This window comes from Crotalus tigris, unplaced genomic scaffold (genome assembly GCF_016545835.1).
Source record: "Crotalus tigris isolate CLP2741 ecotype Arizona unplaced genomic scaffold, ASM1654583v1 scf7180000024432.2438137, whole genome shotgun sequence".
In the NCBI taxonomy this organism is placed as follows: Eukaryota; Metazoa; Chordata; class Lepidosauria; order Squamata; family Viperidae; genus Crotalus; species Crotalus tigris.
In genome coordinates, this window is record NW_024100599.1 from 739,368 (window position 1) to 759,255 (window position 19,888).

Below are 19,888 nucleotides of genomic sequence, written 5' to 3' on the forward strand. Positions count from 1 at the left end.
CCGTTACATTTGTATTTCAGGGAACTCAGTTGTTTATGTAGCACACAGTAGTTTAATGTATCTTTCCTATTTTGTTTGCTGACTTTTGCTCTTCTTGTTCTTGAGTGTATTCTTATCAAGTTCATAAGTATATGTGTGTGCATGTTTCCCTGTTAATAGTTAATGAAAAGAAGAACATTTAAAAAAAAAGTCATGCTTGTTGAAGGACAACCTTATCCTATCATTTTGAAGAATGTACCAGGACTGCTCATTTATAGAATGCAGGACCAGAACATAATTAGGAAACTAGAAGTCAAATGGGTATGTACAACACACATGTGGCTGCTCATGATAACAGGTTTTTATCCATGCATATTAACAGTTCTTATAATAGTGGTAGTGTAATGGCAGAACATCTTAACTGCTCAGTATCATGTGGGATTACTGGTCAAAGTACTCGAATGTTTGGACATGATAAGCATTCTAGGAATTCAAAGAAGACATTCCTCAGACCATTTTAAGTCTTCTTGTTACTTCAGGTAAAAATATGTTGGATTTTTATTTGCTTCTTTGTTTTACATCTATAAACCTCTAGGCTATTCTATACTGTCCATAAGCTACAATAGTTGAGTTTACACAACCTACTATGCCAAAATTGAATAAACCATAATACTATGGTTTAGACTAGACGCAGTGTTTCTCAACCTTGACAATTTTAAGGCATGTGGACTTCAACTGGCTGTGGAATTCTGGGAGTTGAAGTCCATATGCCTTAAAATTGTCAAGGTTGAGAAACACTGGACTAGAGTAATGTGTGAACTCAGCATTAATTTATGATGATGCACTATAGTGGCTCCAAAATTTTCCAGACTAAAGCAATTAGCTCCAGCAGTTACTGACTAAAATCTATTACTCCTTTTTGCTGGAAGATGAAAAGAATTTGATGCTGACTCTACTCTGTAACAAAAGTTTATTTGCAATGATAAGAAACATATTCACATCTGCACAAAAACTATATTTGATCGCATTAAATCCAATTATTTTTCCCAAATTTAGCATATAAATAAATACCCAAGAAAGATATACATACTGTTCATGTTCTTTGGTAACTATTATTAAAAGTGATACTCATGAAAGTTAATAACTGTCACAACTAGCAACATTGACATCCTTATCTTCTGTAAATTTGCCTATACCCTTTCCTAGTGATGAATCTATTTTTTGTATCTTGCTAGTCCAAAGTACAGAAGATAGCACAAAATTACACAAAATCTTGATCAAACCTTTGTGTAATGTAGTATCATTGAGTTAGCAAAGTGCTGTCAGACATATTTATCTTTGCATTTGGCAGAAATAACACACCCAAGGACAAACTAAAGAAAAACTATGATTTTTGGCATGTTAATCAATACATTCCTTAATATACTAGAAAAATGATGTTCAAGATTGTGTAATCTGGACTTTAATGGTATTTGGAACAAGGGCTGCCAGCTGCACAGACTAGATTTAGAAGAAGCAGGACCCTCAGCATCACTCTGTAAAATCACCCTGTTGGATGGAGAAGGAAATTCCAAAACTGCATTTATTTTTGCTTTATTAATGATAACTACATCTTTTGATGTAGAGACGGCATACCAAATTTTAGATAAATTTTGAAAACTTGAATGCACTGGGTTATATTATCTGCCTACTGAAGAATTTGCACGTTGACAAGGCTACAAGAGTAACAACAGAAAATGGTAACTAAATAATTGAGAACTGTGAAAAGATTGCCCCAGGTTTGTGTCTGGTATTTATTTAAATATTAAACCCCTGGACTTTGGTTTATTTTCTAAGGTTTCTCTTCTTTTACTCAGTTTGATTTAAACTTTTGTTAAAGATATAGTTTATCATATAATAAACCTGAGATGAGATTAGTCTGCTCTCTGACGTGTAGAAATGTGAGATTTTAAAAAAGATATGAGAGGGATCTAGAATCAGTTGAGAATCCACCCTGGTTTATTTTGGATATTTATTGTTACTTTGTAGCCAAAATCTTAGTAATTTTATTTGATACAGATTTTGCTGTTGTTGCTTTGGTTAAATTGTTTTGTTACTTGATACTTCTTACTGTAAGAAAGAAAGATATACTGGAGTGACATATACAGGTAGTCTTTGACTTACAGTTACAACCATTTGTTTAGTGACTGTTTGAAGTTACAATGGTACTGAAACAAAGTAACTTATGATTGTTTTTCACACGACTGTTACAGCATCCCCATGGTCCCATGATCAAATTTTTGATGTTTGGCAAGTGGGATGTATTTATGACTATAGCAGTGTCCCTGGGTCATGTGATCATCTTTTGCAGCCTTGTGACAAAGTCAACGGGGAAGTCAGATTCACTTAACAACCGTGTTTCTAACTGAACAAATGCAGTGATTCATTTAACTGTGGCCAAAAAGTTGTAAAGTGGGGCAAAACTCACTTAACAACTGTCTTACCTAGCAACAGAAATGTTGGGTTCAATTTTGGTCATAAGTCAAGGACTACCTATTATTTACTAGACCCCAGTAAATAATAAATGCAATACAATATGATAGCTTTAGGAGGATGTTAGGGGTGCATATATATATATATATATATATATATATATATATATATATATATGTGTGTGTGTGTGTGTGTGTGTGTGTTTTCTGAGGTTTTCGCGGGTGTTTGTATGTAGGTCTTTGGTTGTTCGGGTTTTCTCCCGCGTAAAATTGGAAGTGTCTTGGCGACGTTTCGACGAAGTCCCATTCGTCATCTTCAGGCTGGTGTTTTCAGCTTCGTGCTTCGAGCAGCAATGTGTGGTCTTAGCTGTTTCTTCCTTTTAACTGCCAGTGGGGGTATGAACTGATTGGGTGGGAGCTTGGCTGTGTTCTGATTGGGTGGAGGTGTGTTCTGATTGGTTAGGGGCTTGGCTGTGCTCTGATTGGCTGGGGGGTTGGCTGTGCTCTGATTGGCTGTGCTCTGATTGGCTGGGGGAGTGTTCTGTTTGGTTGTGCTCAGGTTAGTCTGAGTTGCAGAGGGGTTTAAGATTTTGGGCTGCCTTGCTATTTTTTGGCTTCGCGTTTGTGGTCGTGCCTCATTTTCATGGAGGGTGTCAGTTTGCTTCATGTATGGATTGGGAGGGTTTAAAGTGGCTAATGATGCAGCTCTGGTCTGGCTTCTGGTTTGTGGTCGTGCCTCATCATCGGTGTGGCTTTGGGTTTGCTTTTTGCGTGGATGTGTGGTGGTGACATCCTGTGTGGTTTTTGTGAGTGTGGGTCTGGTATCATTTTTTGTGTTAGGGAGTCGTTTGTCAATAAGGGCGGGTTTCCAAATGGCTGGTAGGCGGGAGGTATCATCTCGCTTGTTCATGCTGTGTGGGCGTTTTTCTATCTCGATGGCTTCTCTGATTATTCTGTTATTAAAATGTTCACTTTTGGCAATGGTTCTGGTATTTTTAAAGTCAATTTCATGTCCTGTGGCTTTAAGGTGTTGGACCAGGGAAGATGTTGGTTCCTCTTTTTTGACTGAGTTCTTATGTTCATCGAAACGTCGCCAAGACACTTCCAATTTTACGTGGGAGAAAACCCGAACAACCAAAGACCTACATATATATATATATATAATATATATATATATATATATATATATATATATATGCAGGTCTTTGGTTATTCGGGTTTTCTCCCACGTAAAATTGGAAGTGTCTTGGCGACGTTTCGACGAAGTCCCATTCGTCATCTTCAGGCTGGTGTTTTCAGCGTCGTGCTTCAGGAGCAATGTGTGGTCTTAGCTGTTTCTTCCTTTTAACTGCCAGTGGGGGTATGAACTGATTGGGTGGGAGCTTGGCTGTGTTCTGATTGGGTGGAGGTGTGTTCTGATTGGTTAGGGGCTTGGCTGTGCTCTGATTGGCTGGGGGCTTGGCTGCACTCTGATTGGCTGGGGGGTTGGCTGTGCTCTGATTGGCTGGGGGAGTGTTCTGTTTGGGTGGGGGCTTTGTTGTGCTCAGGTTAGTCTGAGTTGCAGAGGGATTTAAGATGGTGGGCTGCCTTGCTATTTTTTGGCTTCGCGTTCATGGTCATGCCTCATCTTCATGGAGGGTGTCAGTTTGCTTCATGTATGGGTTGGAGGGGTTTAAAGTGGCTAATGATGCAGCTGTGGTCTGGCTTCTGGTTTGTGGTCATGCCTCATCATCAGTGTGGCTTTGGGTTTGCTTTTTGCGTGGATGTGTGGTGGTGACATCCTGTGTGGTCTGCACGCTCTCTCATACTACCACCCAGCACAGATCAACTCCGTAACCAAGACACTCATCTCCAGAACAAAACGCTTAGCTGACGAACAACACCTAAAAACCGAACTACACACTCTCACCAATGTACTAACATCCAATGGATTCCAAAGAAATAAGATTACAAACCTAATCCGAAAAGAAACCCCCACTAAAATCCAAGACAGAGAACAAGAAAACGGCAAAGCCCTCCTCCCATACATAAAAGGCACCACAGACAGAATCAGCAAGATCCTCCATAAACACAACATCAAAACAGCATTCTGCACAAACAGAAAAATATCCACCATCTTAAGAAACCCCAAAGATAAAATTGAGTTAGAAAATCAAGGAGTATATGAAATCCCATGCACTGCTTGTCCCAACACATACATCGGACAAACCAACAGAAAAATAAGCGCACGCATTGAAGAACATAGGAACTCAGTCAAAAAAGAGGAACCAACATCTTCCCTGGTCCAACACCTTAAAGCCACAGGACATGAAATTGACTTTAAAAATACCAGAACTATCGCCAAAACTGAACATTTCAATAACAGAATAATCAGAGAAGCCATCGAGATAGAAAAACGCCCACACAGCATGAACAAACGAGATGATACCTCCCGCCTACCAGCCATTTGGAAACCTGCCCTTATTGATAAATGACTCCCTAACACAAAAAATGACACCAGACCCACACTCACAAAAACTGACACAGGATGTCACCACCACACATCCACGCAAAAAGCAAACCCAAAGCCACACCGATGATGAGGCATGACCACAAACCAGAAGCCAGATCACATCTGCATCATTAGCCATTTTAAACCCCTCCAATCCATACATGAAGCAAACTGACATCCTCCATGAAGATGAGGCACGACCACGAACGCGAAGCCAAAAAATAGCAAGGCAGCCCAAAATCTTAAACCCCCCCTGCAACTCAGACTAACCTGAGCACAACCAAACAGAACACTCCCCCAGCCAATTAGAGCACATCCAACCCCCAGCCAATCAGAGCACAGCCAACCCCCCAGCCAATCAGAGCACAGCCACGCCCCTAACCAATCAGAACACACCTCCACTCAATCAGAACACAGCCAAGCTCCCACCCAATCAGTTCATACCCCCACTGGCAGTTAAAAGGAAGAAATAGCTAAGACCACAAATTGCTCCTCGAAGCACGAAGCTGAAAGCACCAGCCTGAAGATGACGAATGGGACTTCGTCGAAACTAAAAATATGATCCCTGGGTATATCCATATTTAAAACCAAACAAATAAATGTGAACACCAGGGAGTGCTAAAAAAAATTAATAAAATTTAGTAAAATGTCAATAAAATTACAATAAAACCAATAAAACGCCTAGCTTTCATCAGCAACTGCTGACATCATCAGGGCTCAAAATGCCGGTCAGTGGGAGAGTCCTCTTTATAGATTGGCCAGAGTCTGCACCCGGCTCCTAGATCTTGTCATTCGGCCTGCTGGAATAGGCTGTTTCCCGGTTGCTGGTTTCTCATTAGCAATAATTGCTTTCTTGCATTTTTTGCTTGTGTAACTGTCATCGGATGTTTTCTCTTTGCCAAATTCGGTGTTAATTTAGTTAAAAACACGAATCCTGGGTATAATCATATTATAAAAACAATCAAACATGAGCACCAGGAAAAATTTAAAACTAGAAACGTTTAATGCCAAGCTTTCATCGGCCAACTGCTGACATCATCAGGGCTTAAAACCGGCCGATGGGAGTCTCCTTTATTGTGCTAGTCAGTTTATGCACATGGCTCCTGGATCTCGTCATCGGTCCTATTTGACTGGGCTGCGTGTTGGTTATATTCTTGATGTCAATTGATGCTGCTGCTCCGTTACTTGCTCTGCTTCCTCCACTCTCCTTTTTTGTGCGTATGTTGTTATCTATCTCCTTGCTACAGGCTCCTTGGTTCAGCATATTCCTTCCCCCCTTTTTTGGCCATTCATTTCCTCCGTATTTTCACAGTTACTCCTTCTCGCTCTATTAGGCTGTATATATATGGCATCATTAATAGCATATAATTTATTTGAAGAATACAATTCTATTAATAGAGTACAAACTTTAACCTTATGTATTTAATTTTGCTACTTTGAATGTATCCTGATAAATGCTGAATGAGAAGAAATGGATTTTCTGTCACTATAAAATGAGGAGGGGAGCAGAGAATCCAGCTGATTCTTCTTTCTATTTGCATGGAAAGAATGTTAGAGAACTTAATGGCTAATTTTAAGTACAATTAGTCCTGTACTTAAAACCACAACTGTGACCAGAATTCCATTGCTAAGCAAGATAGTTGTTAGGTGAGTTGCACTTGGTTTTATGACTTTTGCCATGGTTATTAAGCAAATAACTGCAGTTGTTAAGTGAATCATGCAATAATTTAGCGAATCTGCTCCCCCCATTGACTACTTGTTGGAAGCCAGCTGGGAAGGTTGCAAGTAGTGATCAAATGACTCCAGATCACTGCAATAGTCATAAACACTTGTCAGTTGCCAAACGCCCAAATTTTGATTATGGGGATGATGGAGCAGTCTTGAGTGTGAAGACCGGTCATAAGTCTTTTTTTCAGTGCCATTGTAACTTCAGAGAGTCACTAAATGAATGATTTTAAGTTGAGAACTACCTGTATTTTCAGACATGCCTCCTGCTTTATAAATGTACATTTGAAACTTTGGAGGGTTTTGCTGTCAACTCTAGCAGGCTACCAAATTTGGAGAACAATGCAAGAGAAACAACAATTCAGAAAAAGTGTAAGGACCTGCTTCCCTACTCCTACCAAGAAAGCAGAACTCTTGAAACAGATATCATTTCAAAGGAAATTTTATTGGCAGGTACAGACAGCAGGAAAGCTAGGCAGGATCCGAGAGTTTCCCAACCGAATCAGTAGGTTAAAGGAGCAATCGAAACCCCACCCCAACTGTCCATCCAGTTCGTTCAAACAGGCCAATTCATAAGTGTCACTTCGCTGTGGGAATGAACTGCTAAGGTGCATCTTCTCAAGGTTGTTAGGTCTCCACAGCTTCCTCCCTCCTCCTGGAGATAAGGCAGATGGCCTAGAGGCACATTCCATTCATGCCCCAAAACAGATACATCAAAGGGGATAGAGTAAAGCAGAGGAAGTCCCCGTGACTCCCCCTTCCCCCAGGATAATGGCAGAACCTGAAAAAGACAATATATGAGAATACGGGTTCTGACATGTTGCCCCCCTAGAAGAATGAGAGGTCCACTTGGAGAAAGAGAAAATAACAACAGGGGAAAAAAATAAAACATCAAGATTAATCAGGTTTATTAGGATAACTGGTATGGAACTTTTTTAACAGTCTAGAGCAGTGGTTCTCAACCTGTGGGTCGGGACCCCATTTGGGGTCGAACGACCATTTCACGGGGGTCACCAAACAAGGCTGTCTGCCCTTTTTTCCCCCTTTTCTTTGGCCATGCCCTTGTCACCCGGTGATGTATAAGTGGTTGGGGGTCACCACAACATGGGGAACTGTATTATGGGGTTATGGCATTAGAAAGGTTGAGAACCACTGGTCTAGAGGCTCTAACATGCTTCTTATGTATCCACTCATTTTGGGAGACTGGGAGATCTTTCAAGACTACCAGGTATTGGGTGGAGCCATGATACTTTCTGGAAACTAGAATTTCCTTAATGTCAAAATGTTGTTTGTCCTCTACCTTAATGGGTGGTTGGGGGGGAGTTTCAGCTGGCCTTAAGGGTAAATATGACTCCCGTTTCAGTAAACTACAATGGAATACTGGGTGAACCTGTCTTAGTGTTTTAGGAAGTTCCAACTCCACTGTTACCAAGTTAATAATGTGTTCTATGGGAAATGGTCCCACAAACTTAGGGCCTAGTTTCTTTGATGGCTGTAGGGACTTTAGAAACTTGGTGGAGAGGTATACTATTTTCCCCACTTTAAATGGTTTTGGTTCCATTTGTTTTTTATCAGCTTGTGCTTTGTAAGCCTTCCTAGTATCTTCTAGGTCTTTTCTAACCACTGGCCAAGTGTTTTGTAATTGTTTGATCCACTCCTTCATGGAAGGGATCATGGGTTCATTGATTGGTAGCTCAGGCATCGGGTTAAAACTCTGCCCTGTCATGACTTGGAATGGATATAGCCAGTGCTGGAATGTACTGCGCTGTTGTAAGCCACCTCCACGAAAGGCAGTAGTTCAGTCCAGTTATCTTGCTGATAATTTATAAAGCACCTCAGATACTGTTCTAGAACTGAGTTCAACCTTTCTGTCCCCCCATTCATTTGCAGATGATGACTAGACTAGCCTTGACTAGACAAGCCTTGACTAGTACCTAATAGATCCAAAAACACTTTCCAAAATTCTGATGTGAACTGGACCCCCTTATCCAAAATTATGCACTGTGGAGCACCGTGCAGCTGGTAGATGTGGTGCACGAATAACTTAGCCAAGGCCTTGGCTGTGGGGATTTTTTTGTAGGGAAAAAATGGACTTGTTTGGAGAATAGGTCTGTCACGACCCAAATGACAGTGTTCTCTGCACTCTCCGGCAGCTCCACTATAAAATCCATAGAAATCTCTCTCCAGGGTGCTGAATGACTCACAACTGCCTGTAATAGATCTGGTGTTTTCCCCTGCCTCCGTTTTGCTGCCATGCAGACAGGGCAGCTAGCTACATACTGTAGCTTTCAATGTCCTTTTTAATGGAGGGCTACCAAAACTGTCATTTGATTAGGTGGAGTCTTTATGAACCCAAAGTGGCCAGCCACCTTCAAATCATAACAAAGCTGCATGAATTTTACTCTTTGAGCTTTTAGCACATACAGTTCCCCCCCACACACACTCAGGGTAGTCCATCTTTCATTGAGCAAAGGTTTTTGTGGTTCAGGAACCACTCATCTTTTTCTAATGCTTCTCTGAACTCTGCTCCCACTGTGCTGTCTAAGGTGGCTGGCTTCTTTGCCTGTGCATTCGTGGTGACTGGGGCCAGTAGCTGTTTAGACGTCATCAAGGGCTCGACCACCTCAAGTTTTGTGCTGTTGTACTGTGGCATCTTCGATAAAGTATCAGCTAGAAAGTTTTTTCCTCCAGGGATATACTTGATAATAAAATCAAATAAGTGGAAACGTTGGGACCACCAGGCTTGCTTGGGGGATAATTTAGTGCTTCAAGGTTTTTGTGGTCAGTCCATACTTGGAAGGGGATTTTGCTCCCTTCTAAAAAATGTCTCCAAGTTAAGAGAGCACAGTGCATGCTTCCTTCTCCCATACTCCCCACTTCTGCTCAGTCTCAGTAAGCTTCCTGGAGGTGTAAGCTCAGGGTTGTAACTGGCCCTCCTGATTCTCTTGGAGCAGTACTGCTCCTACTGCTACATCGCTGGTGTCAGCCTGGATAATCAACAGTTTCTCTGGGCCCGGGTGCTTAAGCACTGGCTCGGTTGAAAAAAGCCTTTTTAGTTTTTCAAAAGCTGCCTGGCACTCCATAGTCCATTTCAATGGTTGATTGGGCTTTGGTTTACTCTCCCCCCTGGTTTTCAGTAAGTCAGTAATGGGGAGAGTGATCTGTGTGAAAGAGGGAATGAACTGCCAGTAGAAATTTGCAAACCCCAGGAAGCTTTGCAATTGTCTTCTTGTGCACAGTGGAACCCACTCTAACACAACCCGCACGGCCTCTGGGTCCATCTCTATCCCCTAGTAGGAGATGTGATATCCTAAATAATCAATCTTTTCTTTGTGAAACTTGCACTTCAAGAGTTTAGCATAGAGGTGGGCCGAGCGGAGCTTGATTAGGACAGCTCAGACTAGCCAGACATGTTCCTCCTTCATCTCAGTGAATATTAGGATGTCGTCCAAATACACCAAAACTCCCTTATACAGGTGCTCATGGAGGACCTCATTTATCAGCTGCATGACTACTGCTGGCACCTCTTGCAGTCTAAAGGGAAGTACTTGGAACTGGAAACACCCTGGAGGGCAGTTAAATGCCGTTTTCCACTCATCTTCTTTAATCCTCACCCTGTAATAATCTTCTCTCAAGTCCAACTTGGAGAAAATTTTCCCCTTGGAAAGGAGGGCCAACATGTCCTTCATCAGTGGCAAGGGATAAACATTGTTTTTGCACACTGCATTCAAAGACCTATAATCCACACACAGGCAATGCATTCTGTCTTTCTTTTCATGAAACAGCACAGGGGCAGTTGTTTTTGGCCTAGCTGATTGAATAAAACCCTGTGGCAAATTCTTTTCAATGAACTTCTGCAGCTCCTCAAGTTCCCTGGAGTTATTGAATAGACCTTGGGTTTAGGCAATTTAGCTCCCAGGAGAATCTCAATAGTGCAGTCAGTCAGTCGATGGGGGGACAATTCATCAGACTGCTCTTCACTGAAAACCTCAGCCAGGTCCTGGTATTCTTACGGTATGTCTTCCAGTCTCCGTTCCCTGGTGGCTGCCGCTACCTCCAATTTTTTCCTCCCTTTGGCTTTAGGCTCTCTGCCCTGCACAATTGCCCTTCCTTTCAGGAATCCTAGTTCTCCTATCCTCCAATTCACTCTCGAGTTCCAAATCTTTAGCCATACCATTCCCAAAATCAGGGGCCACTCCATGCTAGGGGCTATAATAAAAGTCAAAGTTTCTGTATGATCCCCCATCATGAATTCAACTGGTTTTGTGGCAAGTGTGGCTGGAACTCCCCCTGCAATGGACCCATCTAGCTGGCCAAAGGAGATTGGATTCTTCAGCCTCCTCACTGGAATCCCCAAATTCCCTACCAGGCTATAGCCTGACAGAGCCTTCAGGGTTACTTTGTCCTCCATTCCTGGGCTGAACAGTTCTATGGGTCTGGTGAGGGTTGCGATGGGTCCATTTACCAGGGGCTCATCATCAGAATCACTATCGGAAGTCTCCAGTGGCCTCCCTGGTGGGGTCGGAGTTCACCCTCCTGGATTTTTGGAGGGTTGGACCTTGACGACCTCGGTGCCTTTCATGTCGGTCTCCCAGAATTGTTGCAGAGTCTTTCTGGGCTACTCTTCCCCATACCGGTCTGATTTGCACACGCGAGTTTTCGAGCAACATTTGGCAGCTTGATGGCCCTCTTTCCCATACTTGAAACATGCGCCTCCAGGTTCAACCACCCCATCATTGACTACAGGCCAGGTCGATCTCTGCTTCTTCAGCCATGACTCACCAGCCATGGAGGCAGGCTGGATCTCCCTGAGCGATGCTTGCTTAGTAGAGGTTATCATTCAGCCCATTCTTGAAATGGCCCACTAGGATTTCCTCTGGTCAGTTGAGGCAGCTGGCCAGATCTCAGAACTCCTCAGTATATTCCACCACCTGCTGCCGACCTTAGCTCATGGTTTTAATGTGCTCTCTCACTTTCTGGTCTGTCAAAGGGTCCTCAAACCTCCATCTCAGGGCTGCCATGAACTGGTTAAAATTACGGAGCTCAGGTGTGTCGGCGTTATGCAGGGTCACCATCGACTGGGCAGCTGTGCCTTTCAAGGCCATGATCACCACTCTGACCCGTCTGCTGTTCACTAGGCATGTCTTGCCCATACTTGTGCATGTAGCTCAAGACTTGAGCCAAGAAGAACCCCAACTGCTGTGGTGACCCATCATATTTCACTCCCAGGGCCGGGATTTTCCAATTGGACCCTCAAGCCCTCCTTCTTCTGGCCCAACATCCATCTCCCCCAGCTGGAGTGGCTCAGGCTAGAGCAACAGCTTCAGCCATTACCCCTGTGGCTTCTGAAGTGCTGGTGGAAGGCCAGGGTTGACAAGCTTGCTCTCCTGGACCTCTTATTCCTCATCCAGTCTCATTGTTACCGAACCGCAGCAGGAATCTGCTTTCTCCTACTTGAGGTTCTTGAAAGCTTCCACTATCATGTTGATGGCCTGCCTAAGGAAGCAATCAGATAGGGTTGGCCTTTCGTCCACTTCTTCGCTGAGGTTGAGTGATCTCTCCATCTCCCACTTCCACCCGGGTTGGTGGCTACCTCGGTGGAGGGTCACCTTTCTGGCCTTTGCTTCCCAATCATCTTTCTTCTTCACTCCGATCAACCATCTCAGTTTCTCTCAGGTCTTGGCTTCATCAGATGAGCTGGCAGAGTCCGAGCTGCTGTTGCTGAAACAAGCTTTCGGGGCGGAGCTCCCACCAGCGCTCACTTTCCCCTTGTTGTGATTCCGTGCCAGCCTGTGCTTGCAACAGCTGAGTCTGAGGAATCTGAGGAGGAGGTGGAGGAGGTATTTGAAGGGCCATCAGGGGCAGAGGGCGGCTCGGATAAATTACAGGACTCACGGTTTGATGCAGAGCCTGGGCCTTCCAGTCGTGTTCCTGATGAAGCTCAGCTGTGTGAGGAGAATAAGTCAGACTTGGAAGAGTCACACCTGATGGACTTGCTAATTGATGCTCGCACACGTTGTCATTTAGCAAGAGAAAATCAGCAGCAATCAATACGACGCTTCCAGAGTAAAAGGAGAAGGTGATGAGAGGCAATGCCTTGGGACTGCTGAATAAAGGGAGGAGGTGTGGGCAGTGCTGGTTGCTGAAGGCAACCGTTTGCAAAGTGCTTCTTGGAATCCTGGTCTGTTCGTCTTGCTTGTGACTTCTCTTCTGTTTGCATCGTGTTTCCTGTGGACTATTTCATTCCTTTGGACTTGAGTTTTGCTGTTTGTGTTTTGGACTATTTGACAGGTTTGTCACCCATATTAAAAGGGGTTTGTTTTGTTGTAAAGTCTCCAGCCTATTGCATCAACAGGGGTTGGTCCTTGTGCCTTTAACAAGGACGGCAATAGGCTGGGATAGAACACCCCTTTCTCACCACCATGGTTAGACATTGTCTTGCATGGTCCCTGCGGTAGGAAGTTTTCCTCCAGGTTGACCACTTTGCAGATCCTATCTAATGTACTACTCCTACCAAGAAAGCAGAACTCTTGAAACAGATATCATTTCAACAGGAAATTTTATTGACAGGTACAGACAGCAGGAAAGCTAGGCAGGATCTGAGAGTTTCCCACCTGAATCAATAGGTTAAAGGAGCAGTTGAAACCCCACCCCAACTGTCCATCCAGTTGGTTCAAACAGGCCAATCCATAGGTGTCACTTTTCTGTGGGAATGAACCGATACGGCACCTCTTCTCAAGGTTGTTAGGTCTCCACAGCTTCTTCCCTCCTCCTGGAGATAAGGCAGATGGCCTGGAGGCACATTCTATTCACGCCCCAAAACAGATACATCAAAGTGGATAGAGTAAAGCAGAGGAAGTAACCCTCCCCCAGGAGAATGGCAGAACCCAAAAAGGACAATATATGAAAATATGGATTCTGACAGAAAGTGAAAAGTTTCATTACTATTGGTTTCTCTCTGATGATTAACGAAAGCAATATTATTCATTCACCCAGAACAGTCACAAGCTTAATTTATTCCACAAGTAATTATGATTTTACAACAGAGCAATAATAAGAATTCCAAGGGTAAATATGAGATTTCATTGCATTACACACATTGCATTATAAAGTTATGTTTAAGAAATATCTTTGAAATTTGTGTAGTTCCTCTAAACAGTCCTGTATTTTCAGATAAACTTTCTTTCCTCCTTATTCAGGCATTAGAAAATTTTTTGGATACATCTAAGAACTTCCTCATGCAGGAACAGGTCCAGTTTATATGGCAGCAATAATTGGCTTAGTAAATCCTGGTATGAGTTCATTTCAAAGTAAATGTAGCTGTGATTTTGGAAGACAGTACATTTTTGTATTTATACAACAATAAACGAAAAATTTACAGAAGAGGAAGAAAATATTCTCAGCCTTATTTCCACAATGATTATTTCTAAGTAGCTTTGGTCTTTTTAAAATAAAATATTTGTGTTAATTGTTTTTCTCTGCAAAATGCCAGGTTCATTTTGAAAAGACTAAATGTGTTTCTGGAAACTTGAGATAATTGGTGATGGGAGACAACGCTGCTACTATGAACACAATTGTGAGTGCCTCTGCCTGGGTCTAATCTCTATTTACAGTAACTGTCATTTGCTTTAGGCAAGAAAGTACTAATCAGTGTATTGGTAGCTGTAGTGTCTTTTCACTCACATACAGCAAGATTTGATAGAATTATATTAAAAGAAAATGTTATTCAGAATAGACTATTTCATAAGGTAACATTCTTTTTTAAAACTGAAAAGGCTTAAATCACATCAAAGAAACTGTCATAATTCCAACAGACAGTGATGATTAAAGCAGAACTCCGAGGCTTTAAAATTCCTCAAAGAACATGTTTATTATTTACAAAGTATTGGCACAATCAAAAGTGAAACCAATTCTGAAATTCCCACTAAAAGTTCCCAGTTACAAAGTATAATGTCCCACCTACAAAACTATGCCATCACTATGTTCCCCAATACATTCATTTGGCGGGATTTCTAATACAACACCCAATCTCTGATCGCAGGAGCAGTAAATGACCTGGGTTCCCATGGGACAGAAGATTATTATGACTAGTGAAGCACCTGGGCAAACCCCCCTCCCTCCATTCTGTGTGGCAACCTAGAATGAAGAGAAAGATGGCTGCAGCCAGGTTCTTTGTAGAGTTGACAGAATTCTGCAAATTATAATGTAAGTATTGAAAAAAAACCCATTTATCCTATCTATATTAATCTGCACTTGTTCTGGGCTAGCAAGTGGAAGAAAGGATGGTAATTGCACAGTGTACCAAATACTCTGTAAACTTCAAATGGTAATAATTCATGAAAACTCACATAAAGTATTTGATTACAAAAGAAGCTAACTGTAATCTCACCTTTAGAGCTCTTTGACTGAAGTGACCAAACATCCAAAATATTAGCTTAGTGCTACATCACAAGTTTGATTTCAAGATATTATATTTTAATTTGATGTATCATATACAATGTTCTTTCAATGTATTGTTCACTATTTATAGCTTTTCTTTTTACTTTTATTGATTTCACTTGTGTTAATCAAATACCATTACAATTTATTAAATACATCTTTTGCCTGGAAATGAGTATGACATCTCTTATACTAGGTATTTTTTAAAAAATGTATGTTTCATTTCAATTCTTCTTTCTGTAGTTGCATTGGAGAGATGGACAGCCATATCAGACAAGATGAATGAATGAATATATGAATGAATAAATTTATTTATTAAATAAATAAATAAAGTATTTATTTGTTATTTTAGACCTGCTAGTTATTTGCTCATTATCCACTCATATTGTATTACTTTTTTAATTGCATATTTTTTTATTTATTATAATTTCTACACTCTTTTAAATGTACATTTGTATCAGCATTATTCCTTCCCATTTTCCTGGAAAATTAATAAAACAGAAATAAAAAATAGTGAAACAATAGAAAACAATAAAAGCCTACTTAAAAAAACTTCATAAACAATTCAGAAAGTGAGTTTAAACAATTCAAATCCTTTAAGGATTCATTCTGGAAATTTTTTATTTTGGTTTTGTAGAAGACCAAGGCATATATTGATAAAAATCAGCTGTCCCGACAACTAGGCCATTATTAAGTTGATCTGAAGTTGTCTCCTATAAAATAAAAATGAACAGAAAATTTCCCATTTCTACATTGAAACAGCATGGCTTCTACATGCAAACTATAGAACTACAGTATATGACAGCATGCAAAAGAGAGTTTTTCCTTTCTCCAGAAGTTGTTTTAATAGAGATTATGAAAGTTAAACAAGGAAATACTTCTTTGGAAATACGCTGCCACTCATCTGTGCACATATACATACTTTCCCTTGTTCTCTCGTTTCCTTTCATGGTATTTTGCAAAAAGGGTTATGTAAATGCAAAATGTTAGCAACTTACAATACAATTTTACAATAATGTTCTTAAAGCAGGCTTGCCGAATTTTTTTTTTTTAATTTAGGGAGTCAATTCCCTGCTGGCATTAAAAATCCAAAAACTTTGGACATGTTTTTCTGATTTTCTCAGTGTAATAATGTTTGTTTTTTTTTTAAAAAAAGAGGTGAATAAGTAGCAGAAGACTTCTGAATTCCCATATCTTTCCATGACCAAGGCAGAGCTAAAGCATAATAAAACCTTTGTTTTAATAATTCCTGCTGAAAGCCAGATGCCAGCCCAATTTTAAACACTTTTTTAAAAATCCTTTCAATACTGTTTGTGTATGTAAGCAATATTCAGAATAATTGTCTTTCAGGCAGTGAATTAATATAAACTTAAATATTTTCTTATAAATTTGAATAATTTGGGTTTCAAAACAGGCTTCTCCTTTATAGCCCACTTTTATTATTTTTACAAATAACTCAAGGCAGTAAACATATCAAACACACCTAGCTCCTATTTTTTCCACCATAACAACCCTGTGAGGTGGGCTGGGCTCAGATAGAGTGACCGGCCCAAAGTCACCAAGCTGGCTTTTATGGATAAGGTGGAACTAGAACTTACAGTCTCTTGGTTTATAGCCTAGTGCAGGGGTAGGCAACCTTGACTCTTTTATGACTCGTGGACTTCAACTTCCAGAATTCCATGCTGGCTCAGGAATTCTGAGAGTTGAAGTCCACGAGTCATAAAAGAGCCAAGGTTGCCTACCCCTGGCCTAGTGCCTTAACTACTACAACAAATTCAGATGAGTAGATTTTAAAGAAAGAATTAGGTTATATTCACTTAATCACACACACACACACAAAAACACACACACACAAAATGAATTTTCCAATGAAATAAAAGTATATTGTATTAAAAGATTAAGAAAAAAATATATAGAAAATAAGAACAAGAAAGTAGAAATGAAATAAAAAATATAGAATTACGATTTCCATTTTTTTTCTATTGAGTAATTATCACCTTTTGCTTTTCTGTTCCTCTTTGACCCTGTTTAATCTTCACACTTTTATTTTCTAAGAATGGATATGGGGTTGGTGTGAGGTCCATTGATCACATGATGTAAATAAAGATGAAACTATTTGTAGCATGCCAGATTTCCCATTTAATTATTTTTAATTCAATATTTATAATTAAACTCCAGTAACTCAAGAATTTCTCAGGTAGCCATGGAAGTGTACCTATGCTGCTGGGACTACACTCCCTATTGTGGCTATGCGTTTGTTCTCATAACTCAACAGAATATTATTTTATATGTAGATAGGTGGAGTATCATCCACAAAAGATGCTGCTGCAATACATTTATTAGGGTTTAAAGTACACCAGGCTATATGCTGTTTTTGAAAGGACAGATGGACAATAGCTGAATTTTTACAGCTCTGTTTTATAAAAATAGAATAGTTAGCTGCCGTAATCAGCAAGTCCTACATATTTACTTAGTAGTCTCTAAAATAATATTGCAAAACCCATTCAAGAATCTGTTTTTCAAGAGAAGGGCAGTGTTAATACCATCAATGTTGTTGACAATATATGTTTGCAGTTTCAGTTTACACAACAACTTGCTCAGCTATTCCATGTTGCCATAGTAACAGTTCATTGCCTTCCCATGGTAACAGCATATGATTTCTTAGTACCTGAATGACCTTTGTGCTAACGATAAATTCTTAAAGAAATAAGATAGGCGGGGTAAATATAAGCTCCTTTGTGCAATCCAGCATTTCTGGAGGCTCACAAGGAAATGCAATATCTATACATAAATGTGCAGACAGAAATGCACCCTTCCCTGAAAGAAGAATTAAAGCACCTTTTGGCAAACTAAGGTCCTGTAGCATTTTGGTTCCACCAATAACTCATCATTCCTACTATGTTAAGTATCTTTATAGATATGGATACGTTGCCTGGTAATTTGGGGAAAACCATGGACAATGTATTATTTAGAGCAAGGTTGTCCAACCTCGGCAACTTGAAGTGTGTGGACATCCCTGAATTTCCCAGCAGCCAGCCAGAATTCTGGGAGTTGAAGTCCACAAGTCTTGAAGTTGCCAAAGTTGGACACCACTGATTTAAAGTAATGAATTATCCAGCTAGCCTAATTCTGCCAATCTTCATGTACTGTAGGTCTCAGGAAATAAAAATACCAGAAAATATATAGAAATAGTGGACAGGTTGCAGCTTTGTGTATCAAAACAAATGAAGAAACAGAGTCATTTTTTTCCATATTTGCCTTCCTCTTCTTTTATAACTCTGGCTCTCTGTGAAAACAAAGAGCACCTATGATGCAACCTCAGCAAACATTGCATGATGGAAATAATCATATTTTAAAACAAGCCATTTGCACTAAATCAGTTCAAAGGTTACAACAGAGTATTTGAAACACTCCCAGCTACAATTAAACAGCTCAGCCACTTAAAAAAAAAAAACTTGGAACAATCAACTTCCCAACCAACTAAAGCATTTACCAATAAATGGGTATTATTTTAAGCAAGTCACATGTTTAAAGCATCTTTATTCATTCCCTCTTTTCCTCAGGTAAGCAATAAACAAAATAATAATGTAACATTTAAAAACTTTTATAACTAGCACTCACCTTTTTTTCAAAAGTACAGAATTAACACTATAAGATCAATCAAAACAAATAAAGGTTAAATCTATTCGATAAAACAGAACTTTACAATTCAAATATATTTACTCTCCTGCAGTACTCTGGTAGAGATAAGCCCCCTTGGAAGGGAGTTTAACAGATAATATATTTCTGAAGATCCTGAAACTCCAAAATGTCTCTGAAGATAGCAAAGAAAGCCAACCTCTCAGATATTCTGCAAACGATGTCAATATATTTTCATGTTTTACTTTTTCCCCCTGACTGAGTTTCCTTATTTCAAATCCTACATCTTTCTCAAAAAGAAAGGTCATGAAAATGCCAGCTTTAGGGTTGGTCAAAAACAATGAACATGCAACAAAGATATACAATTCATAAATACAAATGTTAAAATCACTGCAAATTGTCATTGAGATTGGCATGAAAAGGGACAAATTGGGTTATCTATTGGAAAAATGAGAAACTGAGCTCATTTTAGAAGTGCAACCATAACAGGAAGTACTGATGTATCTGATGTTGGAGCTGCTTACCTCCAACCTGACAGTCATTATACCAATATAGGTTTTCCTGCAATCATATGGACAAATATCGGCAGGAAAGAGGCCCTCACATGTTTCAGCTATCACGCAAAATATTCCAGACAATCCGAAACTTCTAATATCAGAAATTTGTAGTGTTTTTCTGCTTTCTTAAGGAGAAAACATGGCATCACATATGTCAAGATTTCATTTGGAAAATGATGTGATTTGCCTCAGTTGTGTTATGATTCATGACTGAAATGAAACCCAGTATAACAGTTATCTAATTTGTACAATCCCATTTACAGATGTCCCCGTCTGCACGTATCCACAGGAATATCAGTTTTAGGCTTCAGATGAAAAGGATAGAAGTCTATGGCTGAGGGTGGCATTTTGAATCTCCAGTATGATGAAAGAATGGAGAGAACCTGGCAAAAACTAAAATATACTGTATTATTGTAAGTTGTTACGAGAGTAAAGAAGATAATTCTGATGGAGAAATGCATGATGCAAGATCTAGGGAATAAGAGATAAAAATATTTTTAAAACCACAAAAGACAGTTAGTGTGTGTAAGCAGTTCAGATAGACACCTCCCTAATTTATCAAAGTATAAGAAGGAGAAGGAATTCTG

General features: G+C 40.2%; 2 long non-coding RNA genes across 2 annotated transcripts in view; one reads left to right on the plus strand and one right to left on the minus strand.

Annotated features, from left to right (window-relative positions):
- LOC120302407 overlaps window positions 1–19,888 on the minus strand; it is a 69,261-nt gene that overhangs the window by 48,377 nt on the left and 996 nt on the right. The gene's annotated exons all lie outside the window — the stretch shown is intronic.
- Window positions 399–15,616, plus strand: LOC120302406. Its single transcript, XR_005555124.1, has 3 exons — window positions 399–518; window positions 14,159–14,242; window positions 14,708–15,616. It is a non-coding gene; the product is annotated as an uncharacterized LOC120302406 (long non-coding RNA).